Source organism: Miniopterus natalensis, chromosome X (assembly GCF_054644295.1).
Source record: "Miniopterus natalensis isolate mMinNat1 chromosome X, mMinNat1.hap1, whole genome shotgun sequence".
NCBI lineage: Eukaryota > Metazoa > Chordata > Mammalia > Chiroptera > Miniopteridae > Miniopterus > Miniopterus natalensis.
In genome coordinates, this window is record NC_142103.1 from 52,995,753 (window position 1) to 53,011,568 (window position 15,816).

At 35.9% G+C, this 15,816-nt stretch overlaps 2 pseudogenes; both read left to right on the plus strand.

Annotated features, from left to right (window-relative positions):
- The first annotated feature begins 4,499 nt into the window (after window positions 1–4,499).
- On the plus strand, window positions 4,500–5,776 carry LOC107540248 (phosphoglycerate kinase 1 pseudogene; annotated as a pseudogene).
- A 1,256-nt stretch (window positions 5,777–7,032) lies between these two features.
- Window positions 7,033–9,639, plus strand: LOC107540247 (elongation factor 1-alpha 1 pseudogene; annotated as a pseudogene).
- The last annotated feature ends 6,177 nt before the right edge of the window (window positions 9,640–15,816 follow it).

A 15,816-nucleotide genomic window follows, 5' to 3' on the forward strand; every position in this document is an offset into this window, starting at 1 on the left:
AGTTTTATAACCCACATATGAGCAAAATCATATGATTCTTAGCTTTTTCTGACTGACTTATTTCACTTAGCATAATATTCTAGGTCCATCCATGTTGTTACAAATGGCAGTATTTCATCTTTTCTTATGGCTGAGTAGTATTCCGTTATGTACATGTACCACATCTTCTTTATCCAACCTTCTGTCGAAGGACACTTTGGTTGTTTCCATGTCTTGGAGACCATGAATAATGCTGCAATGAACAGAGGAATCCATATATCCTTGAAAATACATGTTTTTGAGTTTTTCGGGTATATACCCAGCAGAGGGATTGCTGGGTCTTATGGTATCTCTATTCCTACTTTTTTGAGGAAACACCAGGCTGCTTTCCATAAGGTATGTACCAGTTTACATTCCCACCAGTAGCGAATGAGGGCTCCCTTTTCTCCACAACTTCACCAACATTTGTTATTGCTTGCCTTGTTGATAATAGCCATTCTAACAGATGGTACTCATTGTACCTTTAATTTGCAATGTGCATTTCCCTTATTGCTAGTGAGGGCCAACATCTTTTCAGATATCTAGCAGCTGTTCAAATGTTTTCTTGGGAGAGGTGTGTGTTCAGGTCCTCTGCTCACTTTTTGATTGGGTTGTTTGTTTGGTGTTGAGTTTTATGAGTTCTTTATGTATTTTGGAAATTAAACCTTTGTCAGAGCTAATGTTTGCAAATATCATCTCCCATCTGGTTGGCTGCCTGTTAGTTTTGTTGTCAGTTTCTTTTGCTGTGCAGAAGCTTTTAAGTTTGATATAGTCTCATTCATTTATTTTTGCCTTTACTTCCCTTGCCTGTGGGGTCAAATTCATAAAATGTTCTCTACGACCAAGGTCCATAAGTTTGATACTTATCTTTTCTTCTATGTAACTTACTGTTCCAGGTCTCACATTTAGGTCTTTGATCCATTTTGTGTTAATTTTTGTACACAGGGACAAGCTCATGTCCACTTTTGCCACCCTTATTCAACATAGTTCTGGAAGTCTTATCCAGAACAATAAGGCATGAGAAAGAAATAAAAAGCAGTTAGAAAGAGAAAGAAGAAGTAAAGCTGTCACTTTTTGCAGATGACATGATTCTGTATATTGAAAACCCTAATGACTCCACCAAAAACTTATTAAAAACAATAAACAAATACAGTAAAGTTGCAGGACACAAAATCAATGTACAAAAATCCATTCCCTTCCTGTATACTAACAACAAAACATCAGAAAAAGAAATGAGAAAAAGAATTCATTTTGCAATTGCAACCAAAAGAATAAAATACCTAAGAATAAACTTAACAAAATATGTGGAAGACCTATATACTGAAAATTACAAAGCATTATTAAAAGAGGCTGAAAAAGGCACAGCAAAATGGAAAAATATTCCGTGTGCATGGATTGGAAGAATCAACATAGTTAAAATGGTCATATTACCCAAAGCAATATTCAGATTTAATGCAATCCCCATATAAATACCAATGTCATTTTTTAAAGAAATAGAGCCAAAAAAATCACCACATTTGTATGGAACTACAAAAGAATCCAAACAGCCAAAGTGATACTGAAAAAGAAAAAAAAAAACGAATGAAGCTGAAGGTATCACTCTACCTGACTTCAAATTATACTACAGAGCTATGATAATAAAAAAACAACAACATGGTATTAGCACAGAAACAGACACACAGATCAGTTGGAACAGAATTGAGAGCCCATATATAAAACCACATGTATATGGGCAGATAATTTTTGACAAAGGAGAATGAAAAACACAATGGAGTAAAGATAGTCTCTTCAACAAATGGTGCTGGGAAAACTGAAAAGCCGCATGCAAAGAAATGAAAAATTGCTTTTCTTAAAAGTAAATTAGAAAACCATGGTTTTAAAGTAAAACAAACTGATTGGTATACCTATTTTAATTAGTACCTTAAGGTTTCCAAACATACTTAGGGGTTTTGTATTATTGTACCTAAAACATAACTAACATTTTAAAGTGAAAGCTATGTGATCTCTGTCTGTGTTTATCTGTACGTTAGTGTATGTCTATGTATGTATATTATAGATAATGGTATTTTTCTACCTCTGGATATGTGGCCAAAATTAATTTGTAAACTTAAAATTAGATTGTAAAGGAGCCTTATTCAATCAACTCAAAAACAAACAAGCATTTATATGAATTAATAAAATATAATGGAAACTAACCTAAATGCTTTTCAAGTACACATAATCTAGGATTAATCTTTATTAAGTTAAAGCTAACTTAAGGTTTCTGTTTTAAAGAAAACAGAAATGTCTTTAGAGTTATTAGCACTGTAAAATAATGTAAACATAGTACTTTAATTCTACCTGGGTTTATTAGTCATAAAAGCTCATATTTTCTCTGTTACAAAATTTTTCAGCAAGAAAAATAACAAGATAATGCTTAATCACTTTAAAGTCTCATGAAATCTTCAGGAGTAATGTAAATATAATTGTTAAAAACAAATGGTATAGCTAGAAATAAATAGGATAGAAGAGTTTCTGGATGAATTTTTTAGCAAATAGTTTACAAAAGTTTTTGGTTACTGGAAACCTTGAAGAGTGCTAAGTGAAACGATGAATGAAATCTATATGCTAATGAAATCTAAATACTAAAGAAAGACTGAAATTAGAAAACGGTATGTGGTTGTCAACTGCTCTGCTAGCTTTGAGAGCTGTTAAGGCAAGGTGGGAAAACAGAGAGAATAATAAATTGGAGACTTTAGTATGACATTTTGTAAAGCTAGGAGGACACAGGGTGCCTCAGAATAAGATCCAGACATTTATGACAAAGCCTAATTTGGATGTTAAGAGGTAGAATCTCTGGGAAAGTGATGAAAACAAAGAGTATGTTATGGTGGTTGAAAATGATTGTATATGAAAAGTAAGATGTGTTTGCCTGTGGAGGAAGAAAGCATAAGGTACAGAAATTCATTTTTGTTAAAGGATAAGAAAATAATATTGTCCTAAAATAAAATGATTGTTCCAGAATAAGTAAGGAAAAAGATAGGACAAAGCTGGAAGGTTTATGAAAATTGCAAAAGGATTTGACAGTGGTAGAAATTTACAGAAAACAAATTTTGAAAAAAAAAATCTTATATATGGTCAAGCTAAGTAAGATTAAAATGGTTCTACATAAGTTAACTTTCTTTTAATATCAAAAGTACTAATACAGAATTAGTATTTCATTTTCTATCATTGTTAAAAGAACTAAGTGTTCTTGTACTGTTGATGCACTTTTACAAAAATTATCAAGGAAAAACAAAGATTTCGTGTTTTATTAAAATTAGCTTGTGCTCTGCACCATCAGGTCTTTGATTGCTTAGGTAAGCCAGATTTTCTTAATATTAAAAGAACTAAGTATTACTTCCAACCATTAACTTTCTGTAATTGCCTGGGATGACTTTAGTTTTCCCCATGATACAGTGGATAACTCTGTATTCTTTCATAGTAACCTAAACCTATTTGACTGTTTTAAAACTTTTGGTATATTTGACAAACTTTCCAAATTTAAAAACTTAAATAGAATCTTCATTTTACCTTGAAAAGAACTTTGGAATGTTTCATAAGTATTCCTAAGAGGAAATACTAAGTTAATTAGGCTTATTTGATATGCTAAAATTTTGAGGTATGCTCAAAAAACAATAAAAGGCTCAAATAATCAAACCCTACAACTGAAAGAATTAGTAAGAGAACAACAAGAAAAGCACAGAGTAAGTAGATGGAAGGAAATAATAAAGATTATAGTGTGAATAAATGAAATAGAGACAAAAAATAATAAAAAAGATTGATGAAACCAAGAGTTGGTTCTTTGAAAACATGAACAAGATTGATGAATCAATAGCCAGGCTCATCAAGAAACAAAGAGAGAGGACCCAAATAAAGGAAAACAGAAATGAAAGAGGCAAAGTAACAACTGACACCACAGATTTACAAAATATTATAAGAAAATACTATGAACAACTACATGCCAACAAACAGGACAACCTGGACAAAATGGAAAAATTCCTACAAAAATGCAATCTTCCAAAACTCAGTCAGGAAGAATCAGAAAACCTAAATAGCCCAGTAACAACTGATGAAATTGAAGCACAAATAAAAAAACTCCCAGCAAACAAATGTCCTGGACCAGATGCTTCGCAGGCATACTTTACCAAACATTCAAAGAACTAACACCTATCCTCCTCAAACTATTCTAAAACTTTAAGAAGAAGGAGCACTTCCAAGCTCTTTTTGTGAGGCCAGCAATATCCTAAGCCAAAACTATATAAAGACACAACAAAGAAAGAAAGTTACAGGCCAATATACCTGGTGAACATAGGTCCAAAAACCCCACCAAAATATAAGCAAATCAAATCCAGAAATACATTCAAAAGATCATACACCATGACCAAGTGGGATTTATCTTGGGAATGCAAGGCTGGTACAATATTTGCAAATCAATAAATGTTATACATCACATAAACAAAATGAAGGATAGCTTCTACTTCAGCTGGCTGGGCTTTAACCTTGTTCCCACAAGTATATTTTCCCTTCCCTTCTTCCTCCACAGGAAAGCGAAGGTTTTCCAGCAGGATGACAGACCCAACAGCTGGATCAGCACAAGTTTTCTTTACTTCAGGGCCCACGCAGTCCTTCAAGAACAAAGCATCCTTGCCCAGCAGATATTTGAGTTCTACAGCAACTGGCTCCAAGGAGTACTTGTCAGGCATGGGGACACCATCAGGCTGACCCAGGTGGCTCATAAGAACAACAGACTTGGTTCCATTGTCCAAGCAGAATTTGATACTTGGGATGGCAGCCTTGATTCTCTGGTTGTTTGTTATCTGGTTATTCTTCATAGGAACATTGAAGTCCACTCTCATGACTACCAGCTTCCCCTTCACAAGGTTAAAGCTGAGTCAGCTAAAGTAGAAGCCTTCCAAGCTTCACTTTCCAAGCTAGGGGATGTCTATGTCAATGATGCTTTTGGCACTGCTCACTGAGTCCACAGCTCTATGGTGAGAGTCAGTCTGCCACAGAAAGCTGGAGGTTTTTTGATGAAGAAGGAGCTGAACTACTTTGCCAAGGCATTGGAAAGCCCAGAGTGGCCCTTCTTGGCCATCCTGGGCTGAGCCAAATTTGCAGACAAGATTCTGCTGATAAATAATATGCTGGACAAAGTCAAAGAGATGATTATTGGTGGTGGAATGGCTTTTACCTTCCTTAAGGTGCTCAACAATATGGAGATTGGCACTTCTCTGTTTGATGAAGAAGGAGCTAAGATCGTCAAAGACCTGATGTCCAAAGATGAGAAGAATGGTGTGAAGATTACCTTGCCAGTTGACTTTGTCACTGCTGACAAGTTTGATAAGAATGCCAAGGCTGGCCAAGCCACTGTGGCCTCTGGCATACCTGCTGGCTGGATGGGCTTGTACTATGGTCTTGAGAGCAGCAAGAAGTATGCTGAGGTTGTTGCTAGGGCTAAGCAGATTGTGTGGAATGGACCTGTGGGTGTATTTGAATGGGAAGCTTTTGCCCGAGGGACCAAAGCCCTCATGGATGAGGTTGTGAAAGCCACTCACAGGGGCTCCATCACCATCACAGGTGGTGGAGACACTACCACTTGCTGTGCCAAATGGAATATGGAGGATAAGGTCAGCCATGTGAGCACTGGAGGTAGCGCCAGCTTAGAGCTCTTGGAAGGTAAAGTCCTTCCTGGGGTGGATGCCCTCAACAATGTTTAGTACTTTTCCTGTCTTTTGGTTCCTGTGCACATCCCCTAAGTCAACTTAGCGCTTTCTGCATCTCTCCTTGATATTAGTTAAAATCTTCCCCCATGTCAAGATTCAGTTAGTGGCCAAGAGATGCAGCCCAGGAACACTTAAACAGTTGCACAGCATCTCAGCTCACCTTTACTGCACCCTAGATTTACCTCCATTCTTCAGGATCCCATTTGAATTTCTTAGTGACTAAGCCATTGTGCATTCTAGAGTGCATATGTTTATATTCTGTTTGTTAAAAGAAAGCAAGCTGTTTGCTTAATTCTCTTCTTGGAGTAGCCGATTCTGATTAGCTTTTTCACTGTTTCGGTATTCGGCATGAAAACGAGGTGAAATTCCAATTAAAGGGAGGGAGGGAGATGAAGTTGGCAATCTGTTAAATGAATAGTAAAAGTATTCATTGAAAAAAAAGGATAAAAATCACATGATCATATCAAAAGATGCAGAAAAATCATTCAATAAAACTCAGCACCCACTTATGATAAAAACTCTCAGCAAAGTGGGATTAGAGAAATCATACCTCAACTTAATAAAGACCATATATAACAAACCTAGAGCCAACATCATACTCAATGGGCAAAAACTAAAAATCTTTCCCTTAAGAACAAAAATAAGACAGAGATGACCCTTTCACCACCACTCTTCTTAAACATAGCACTGGAAAACCTAGCCCCAGAGATCAGACAAGAAGAAAAAATAAAAGGCACCCAAATTAGAAAGGAGGAAGTGAAGCTGTCAATATTTGTGAATAACATGATAATGTACATAGAAAAACCTAAACATTCCACCAAAAAAGCTACTAGATTTAATAAGTGAAGTTGGTAAAGTAGCAGGATACAAAATCAACAACCAGAAATCAATGATATTTTTATACACCAATAATGAACTCACAGAAAGAGAAACTAAAAAAACAATCCCATTTACCATTGCAAAAAAAAAAAATTAAGATACTTAGGAATAAAAGTAACCAAGGAGGTAAAAGACCTGTACTCAGAAAACTACAGGACTTTGAAAAAATAGAAGATACAAACAAGTGTAAGCACATACTGTGTTCATGGATTAAAAGATTTAATATCATTAAAATGCCCATACTACCCAAAGCAATCTATAGATTCAACACAATCCATATTAAAATTCCAATGGCATATTTCACAGATTGAGAACAGATATTCCAAAAATTTATATGGAACAGAAAAAGACCCTGAATAGCTGAAGCAATCTTGAGAAAGAACAAAGTTGGATGCATCACAAACCCAGATATGAAACTATACTACAAAGCCATTGTAATCAAAACAGTCTGATACTGACAGAACAGGCATAGAGATGAATAGGACAGAAGAGAGAACCCAGAAATAGACCCACATCATTATGGTCAATTAATATTTGACACAGGAGGCAAGAATTTGACATTCTCTTCAGTAAATGGTGTTGGAGAAATTGGATAGTTACATGAAAAAAAAAAAAAAGAAAGAAAGAAACTAGATGACTAACTTACACCATACACAAGAATAAACTCAAAATGGATAAAAGACATAAATATAAGAAACCATAAAAATCCTAGAGGAAAACATAGGCAGCAAAATCTCAGACATCTCAGGTAGAGAATTTTCACCGATAAATCTCCAAGGGCAAGAGAAACAAAGAAAAAAAAAAAAACAACAAGTGGGACTACATCAAACTTAAAGGCTCTGCCCAGCAAAAGAAACCATCATCAAAATGAAAAAGGAACCCAGTATAAGGGAGAACATATTTACCAATGATACATTTGATAAGAGGTTAATTTACAAAATATATAAAGATCTCATACAACTCAACAAAAGGAAGACAAATAACCCAATTAAAAAATGGACACAGGACCTGAATAGACACTTATCTAAAGAGGACATACAGATGGCCAATAGATATATGAAAAAGGCTCAACATCACTAACCATCAGAGAGATGCAAATTAAAACAACAATGAGATATCACCTCAAACCTGTCAGAATGGCTACCATCAATAAATCAGCAAACAATTGCTGGTGAGGATGTAGAGAAAGGGGAACCCTAGTACACCGCTGGTGGGAATGCAGTCTGGTGCAGCCACTATGTAAAACTGTCGAGTTTCTTCAAAAAATTAAAAATGGAACTTCCCCTTCACCCAGCAACCCCACTTCTAGGAATATATCCTAAGAAACCTGAAACACCAGTCAGAAAGCATGTATGCATTCTTAAGTTCATAGCAGCATTATTTACAATAGCTAACATCTGGAAACAGCCCAAGTGCCCATCAGTGGATGAACAGATAAAAGAGCTGTGGTACATTTACATCATGCAATACTATGAAGCTGTAGAAAAGAAGGATCTCTTACTCTCTGATACAGCAAGATGGAACCTGGAGATATTATGCTGAGTGAAATAACCCAGTAAAAGAAAGGCAAATATCACATGATCTCACTTATATGTGGAATCTAATGAACATAATAAACCAGTGAACAAAATAGGTCCGGAGTCATGGATGCATGGAAAGGACTAAGAGATCTCAGAGGGGTGGGGTTTAGAGAGACAGGAAGAGATTAACCAAAGAACTTACATACATAATAGTGTGGTGGAGGCCTGGGGTGGGTTAGGGGCTGGGTGGAGTAAGGCAAAGGACGGTAAAATGGGGAACGTGTAATATTGTCAACAATAAAATGAATAATTAAATACTATGAGGTTTAATGAAAAAAAATATTAAATTTATTGGGATGATAGTAGTTAATAAGATCATATAGTTTTCAAGTGTACATTTCTATGATACATGATCTATCTATATATTGCATTGTGTGTCCACCACCCAAAGTCAAATCATCTTCCATCACCATATATTTGGCCACCTTTACCCTTACTACCCTCCACCCCCTTTCCTATGAGTTTCAGTTTTATATCCCACATATCAGTGAAGTCATATGGTTTTTAACTTAGTCAGAAACCTATATAATTTTATTAAGCAATGTCACCCCAATAAATTTAATTTTAAAAAGAAATCAGCATATATATTAAGAAAATTAGCTACAACCCAGACACAGTAGCATTTTTGCCAATTTCTGGTTGGAATGGTGACAACATGCTGGAGCCAAGTGCTAACATACTTTGATTCAGGGGATGGTAAGTGGCCCGTAAAGATGGCAATGCCAGTGGAACCATACTGCTTGAAGCTCTGGATTGCATCCTACCACCAACTCATCCAACTGACAAGCTCCTGCATCTGCCCCTCCAGAATGTCTACAAAATTGGTGGCATGGGTACTGTCCCTGTGGGTGAAGAATGGTGTTCTTAAACCAGACATGGTGGTGACCTTTGCTGCAGTCAACATTACAAATGAAATAAAGTCTGTTAAAATGCACCATGAAGCTTTGAGTGAAGCTCTTCCTGGAGACAATGTGGGCTTCAAGGTCAAGAACATGTCTGTCAAAGATGTTTGTCATGGCAGTGTGGCTGGTGTCAGCAAAAATGATCCACCAATAGAAGCAGCTGGTTTCAGAGGTCAGGTGATTAGCCAGAACCACCCAGGCCAAGTCAGTGCTGGGTATGCATCTGTGCTGGACTGTCACACAGCTTACATTGCTTGCAAATTTGCTGAGCTGTAGGAGATTGATCATAGTTCTGGGAAAAAGCTGAAAGGTGGCCCAACGTTTTTGAAATCTGGTGATGCTGCCATCATAGATATGGTTCCTGGCAAGCCCATATGTGTCCAGAACTTCTCTGGCTAGCTTCTGGGTGACATGAGACAGATAGTTGCTGTGGACATCATCAAAGCAGTGGACAAGAAGGCACCTGGAGCTGGCAAAGTCACCAAGTCTGCCCAGAAAGCTCAAAAGGCTAAATGAATATTATTTTTAATATCTGCCATCCCAGTCTTAACCACTGGTGGAAGAATGATCTCAGAACTGTTTGTCTCAATTGGCCATTTCAGTTTAAGAGCTAAAGACCAGTTAATGATTACAACACATTGTAAAACCCTCAAAAAGAAAGGAGGATGTTTTGTGGACCATTTGATTTTTTCTGTGTGGCAGTTCTTAAGTCATACATTTTTATTTTTTATTTTTTAATTTTTATTTTTGTTTAAAGTATTACAGATGTCCCTTTCTCTCCCCAATGACCCGTCCCCCCCCCGTTCCTTCCCCCTCCCCAGTCACTCTCCCCACCATTGTCCGTGTCCTTGGGTTGTGCATATATGCATATAAATTCTTTGGTTACTCTCTCCCCATCCACCCCCCCGCCCCCTCCATCCCTCTGACATTCGGCAGTCTCAACTATGCTTCCATGTCATTGAATCTTTTCTGCTCATCAGTTTATTAAGTTCTTTAGATTCCACGTATAAGCGAGATCATGTGATATTTGTCTTTTGGTGCCTGGCTTATTTCACTTAACATAATATTCTCCAGGACCATCCATACTGTCCCAAAGGGTACGAGATTCTTCTTCTTTGCAGTTGCGTAGTATTCCATGGTGTAAATGTCCCACAGCTTTTTTATCCACTCATCTACTGATGGGCACTTGGTCTGTTTCCAGATCTTGACTATTGTAAACTGTGCTGCTATGAACATTGGTGTACATATATCCTTTCTGATGAATGTTTCAAGATTCTTAGGATACATTCCTAAAAGTGGAATCACTGGGTCAAACAGCAGCTCCATTTTTAATTTTTTGAGGAACCTCCATACTGTTTTCCATACTGGTTGCATCAGTCTGCATTCCCACCAGCAGTGTACTAGGGCTCCCCTTTCTCCACACCCTCGACAGCACATGTTGTTTGTTGATTTGTTGATGGCAGCCATTCTGGCAGGTGTGAAGTGATACCTCATTGTGGTTTTAATTTGCATCTCTCTGATGATTAGTGACATTGAGCATTTTCTCATGTGTCTCTTGGCCATCCCTATGTCCTCTTTGGAGAACTGTCTATTTAAGTCTTTTGCCCATTTCTTAATTGGGTTGCTTGTCTTCCTCTTGCTGAGTACTATGAGTTCTTTGTACACTTTGGAAATTAACCCCTTATCAGATTCATCCTTGGCAAATATGTTTTGCCAGACCTTGGGGTTCCTTTGTATTTTGAGGCTGTTTTCTTTTGCTGTGCAGAAGCTTTTTAGTTTGATGTAGTCCCATATGTTTATTTTTTCCTTTGTTTCTCTTGCCCTAGGAGTTGTATCTGTGAAAAGTCCACTATGTGGGATGTCTGTGACTTTACTGCCTATGTTTTCTTCCAGGATTTTTATGGTTTCGTGGCTTACATTTAAGTCTTTCATCCATTTTGAGTTTATTTTTGTGTACGGTGAAAGTTGGTGGTCTGGTTTCATTCCTTTGCATGTATCTGTCCAATTTTCCCAGCACCACCTATTGAAGTGACTGTCCTTACTCCATTGGATACTCTTGCCTCCTTTGTCAAATATTAACTGACCATAATGGCTTGGGTCTATTTCTGGCGACTCTGTTCTGTTCCATTGATCTATATGCCTGTTGTTGCACCAATAAAAGGTTGTTTTGATTACAGTGGCTTTGTAATACAGTTTGAAGTCTGGTAATGTGATCCCTCCCACTTTGTTCTTTTTTCTCAAGATGGCTGCAGCTATTTGGGGTCTTTTTGGTTCCATATAAATTTTTCAAATCTTTGTTCTAGATCTGTGAAATATGCTGTTGGTATTTTCATAGGAATTGCATTAAATTTATAAATTGCTTTGGGTAGTATAGACATTTTAATGATATTAATTCTTCCAATCCATGAGGATGGTATATTCTTCCACTTGTTTAAATCTTCCTCTATTTCTTTTTCAGTGTCACGTAGTTTTCTGAGTATAGGTCTTTTATATCCTTGGTTAAGTTTATTCCTAGGTATCTTATTTGTTTAGTTGCAATGGTAAATGGTATTGCTTTTTTAGTTTCTCTCTCTGAAAGCTCATTGTTGGTGTATAAGAATGCCATTGATTTCCAGATGTTGATTTTGTATCCAGATACCTTGCCAAATTCGTTTATCAAATCTAGTAGTACTTTGATGGAGTCTCTAGGGTTTTCTATGAACAGTATCATGTCATCTGCAAATAATGATAGTTTTACTTCTTCCTTTCCAATTTGGATACCTTTTATGTTTTCTTCCTGTCTGATGGTTATGGCAAGGACTTCCAGAACTATGTTGAATAAGAGTGGTGAAAGTGGACATCCCTGTCTTGTTCCAGTTTTTAATGGAAATGGTTTTAGTTTTTGCCCATTGAGTATGATGTTGGCTGTAGGGCTGTCATATATGGCCTTTATTATGTTGAGGTATGATCCCTCAATTCCCACTTTGCTGAGAGTTTTTATCAGAAATGGGTGCAGGATTTTGTCAAATGCTTTTTCTGCATCTATTGATATGATCATATGATTTTTGTCCTTCATTTTGTTTATGTGGTGTATCACATTTATTGATTTGCAGGTGTTGTACCAGCCTTGCATCCCTGGAATAAATCTCACTTGGTCATGATGTATGATCTTATTAATGTATCGCTGGATCTGGTTTGCTAGTATCTTAGTGAGGATTTTAGTATCTATGTTCATCAGGGATATTGGCTTGTAATTTTCTTTCTTTGTAGTATCTTTTTCTGGTTTTGGGATTAGAATGATGCTGGCCTCACAAAAAGAGTTTGGGAGTTTTCCCTCCTCTTGAGTTTTCTGGAATAGTTTGAATAGAATAGGTGTTAATTCTTCTTTGAATGTTTGGTAAAACTCACCTGTAAATCCATCTGGTCCAGGACTTTCGTTTGCTGGGAGTTTTTTTGATTACTGCTTCGATTTCATTAGTTGTTATTGGCCTATTCAGGTTTTCTGCCTCTTCTTGATTCATCTTTGGAAGGTTGTGTGCTTCTAGGAATTTGTCCATTTCCCCCATGTTGTCCAATTTGTTTGCATATAGTTGCTCATAATATTTTCTTACAATCCTTTGTATTTCTGTTGGATCAGTTGTTATATCGCCTTTTTCATTTCTGATTTTATTTATTTGGGTCTTCTCTTTTTGTTTCTTAGTGAGTCTGGCTAAAGATGCATCAATCTTATTTACCTTTTCAAAAAAACAGCTCTTGGTTTCATTGATTTTTTTGTATTGTTTTTTTAGTCTCTGTGTCATTAATTTCTGCTCTGATTTTTATTATTTCCTTCCTTCTACTTCCTTGGGGCTTTTCTTGCTGTTCTCATTCTAGTTCTTTTAGTTGTTGTGTTAAATGGTTCATTAGATCTTTTTCTTGTTTCTTGAGATGGGCCTGTAATGCTATGAATTTTCCTCTCAGGACTGCTTTTGCTGTGTCCCATAGGTTTTGGGTTGTTGTCTGTTCATTTTCATTGCTTTCAATGAAGTGTTTGATTTCTTCCTTGATCTCCTTGGTAACCCATTCATTGTTTAATAACATGCTATTTAGCCTCCATGTGTTTGAATATTTCTGAGTTTTTTTATAATGGTTGATTTCTAGTTTCATTGCATTGTGATCCTAGAAGATGCTTGATATGATTTCAACCTTCTTATATTTGTAGAGACTTGCCTTGTGCCCTAACATGTGGTCTATTTTTGAGAATGTTCCATGTGCACTTGAGAAGAATGTGTATTCTGCTGCTTTGTGGTGAAATGTTCTGTAAATGTCAATTAAATCCATTAGGTCTAGTGATTCATTTAAGGTCTGCGTTTCCCTGTTGTTTTTTTGTCTTCATGATCTGTCCAATGCTGACAGTGGGGTGTTAAAGTCCCCCACTGTGAGTCATACATTTTTAAAATCAGTACTTTTTAACAGAAACAACTTGACCAAAAGTCTGCCACAGAATTTTGAGACCCATTTAAAGAAAGTTTAATGAGAAATCTTTGTATTTTGGGTAACACTGTAACTTACTACAGTACTACTTAGGTAAATTGCCCATAACCTATTTCTGTTGTATACTGTCAATATACACCAGAAACTTTAGAATTTGGTAATTCTGGGTTAACATTTTTTCTGGGTGGAAACTTTGTTTTATTTCACCTTGTCTTAAGTGGAGGAATCATCTTTTTACACAGTGAAAAGCTATGAGAGGGAGTCTGTTGGTGCAACACTTCATAGGCTAGGATAGATAAGCAAAGAGTAACTGTTTAAGGGTAAGCTGGTTTATAAAAGCCACATTCTATAATATTAAACTCTGGGTTGCTTGTGTAGTTATATCAGTATTGAGTAAATTGGTTGGTATGTCAAATTTTTAGTTTACCAGTTATCAGAATGTGAATTCTCACATTTACAAATGTTGAGGTGTTGTAAAGAAACTAAAATGAGGCTTAAATACAGGGTGGGGCTAAGTAGGTTTACAGTGGTGAGTACACGAAACAAGAAATTTATTCTTGTATTATTATTTTAATTACTGTGTTATTTTCCATATGAACAACTGTAAACTTACTTTTGTCACACCTTATGGTTTTGAGGACTGTCTTGCTACAGTTAATTGTATTCAGATTCTAGGAAAAATAAATATTAGAAGTTGAAAAAAAGGAAAATAAGTATTGGCAAGTATGTGGAAAAATTGGAAACCTCATACATTGCTGGTGGGAATGTAAATAAGGTGTAGCCACTGTCAAAGAGTCTGACAATTTCTCAAAAAGATAAACAGAATTACTGTATTACTCAGCAATTGCACTCTTACTTAAATATAGCCAAGAGAAATGAAAACATATGTTCATGCAAAACCTTGTACACAATTGTTCATAACAGCATTACTCGTAATAGCTAAAAAGTGCAAACAAACCAAATGTCCATTAAGTTATAAATGTATAAATAAAAAGTGGTATATCCATACAATGAAATAATACTCAGCCATTAAAAGGAATGAAGCATTTAATACAATATGGATGACACATAAAAATGTTATGCTAGAGAAAGAAGCCATTCATAAAACACCACATATTATATGATTCCATTTATATGAAATGTCCAGATTAGGCAAATCCATAGAGACAGATTACTTGTTTCCAGGGGCTTGAGCTATGTAGAGGGGAATGGGGAGTGATGAATAATAGGTATGGAGTTTCTTTTGGGAGTAATAGAAATGTCATAGAATTAATTGTGCTAATAGTTGCACAACTTTGTGAATATACTAAAAACCACTGAATTATACACTTTAAAATAACAAATTTTATGGTATGTAAATTAAATATCAATAAAAAAATAAATTAATAAAGAAAGCGTTAGTGTGGATAGATTAAGATTTACGATTTAAAATGAGTATTTTAAAAATTAAATTTTCATGATGTATTTTTTTGACTCAGTATATTCAAAATATTATCATTCCAACATGTAATGAATATAAAAATTATTATGATATTTTACATTTTTCATAAGTAAAATTAATATGTATATTGCACTTACAGCATATTTCAATTTTTATTTTCTTCTTTTAAATGTATTTTTAATTATAGTTGAAATACAATATTATGTTAGTTTCAACTGTATAACACAGTGATTGAACATTTATATACCTTATGAAGTGATCACCGTAAGTCTTGTCACTGTACAGTTAACACAATCAATATTGACAATATTTCCTATGCTATACATTACATTCCCATGACTTTTTTTTTTAATCTTTATTTTTGAAAGTATTCCTGATCTCCCTCATTTTTCCCCCATTATCATCCTCCACCTTGTTCCCACCTTACCCCAGGCCTTTGCCACACTATTTTCTGTATCCATGGGTATGCATATATTCATATAAGTTCTTTGGTTAATCTTTTTTCCCCCCAACCCCTTCCCTTATCCTTTAAAAAAAAAAATTATTTTTATTTAAAATATTACAAATGTCCCTTTATCTCCCCAATGACCCATTCCACCCTGCCACACCCCCTTCCCTAGTCCCCCTCCTCACCCCCCTCCCTTGTCCCCCTCCCCACCATTGTCTCCCCTATCCTTTTGTAACTGGAAGTTTGGAATTCTTAATCTCCTTCCCTTCTTCTGCCCATCTCCTCAACCCTATCTCTTACCTCAAGCAATCATAAATTTGTTCTTTGTATCTATGACTTTGTTTCTGTTCTA